Here is a 739-nt window from a genome sequence, read left to right as displayed (position 1 = left end):
GAGTCTCTGGCTTTGGAAGCGTGAGCTCCAAGCCTGCGCTGCTGCTTTCAGTGCTGCTGGCGTTTCTGCAGTTCATCCTCTTGCCCAGCTTTCGGCTGCTCTGGCTACCGCCGCGAGCATGAAGGCGGAACTGGAGGAAAAGGAGGAGAAAAACCAGAAAGGGTTTCTGCTCAGCTGCTAATAATGTTATAATCGTGCCGTTCCACGTAGAAAGCTCTTACAAAACAATTTTGTGGTTAGTATTCGCATTTTTTAAAATGACATTCAAGCAATTTGAAGCTATGTGTACTACATATGATTTGATGAGGTTAACGCTTAATGAACATTGCAAAGGCTTCTGAGTGGTCTGGTACTACAGGTGATTCATGGGGGCGGGGGCAGGGGAGGAACCAGCCTGGCTGACACCAAAACCCTAGTGTCTTACCCCCGCCACCACCACCAGAAAAAAACCCCACCGCCGTCGAGTCCATGCTGACTCATAGCGACCCTTGTAGGTTTCCAAGACTATTACCATTGACAGGAGTAGAAAGCCCAGGCTTTCTCCCTTGGAGCTGCTGGTGGTTCTGAACTGATGACCATGCAGACTACAGCCCAACTCATAACCACTACACCACCAGAACTCCTGTCCCCAAGCTCGAACCAGTTCCACTTCAAGTTTGGTATACCTGGAAGCAAGGGGGCCAGAGGAGGGCTATAGGCAACAAACCACACCCCCATCCCCTTTTTTGGGTGAAAATAT

Source organism: Echinops telfairi, unplaced genomic scaffold (genome assembly GCF_000313985.2).
Source record: "Echinops telfairi isolate 266 unplaced genomic scaffold, ASM31398v2 ScPeMD7_7458;HRSCAF=8496, whole genome shotgun sequence".
Lineage (NCBI taxonomy): Eukaryota > Metazoa > Chordata > Mammalia > Afrosoricida > Tenrecidae > Echinops > Echinops telfairi.
This window is presented reverse-complemented; position numbering follows the sequence as displayed.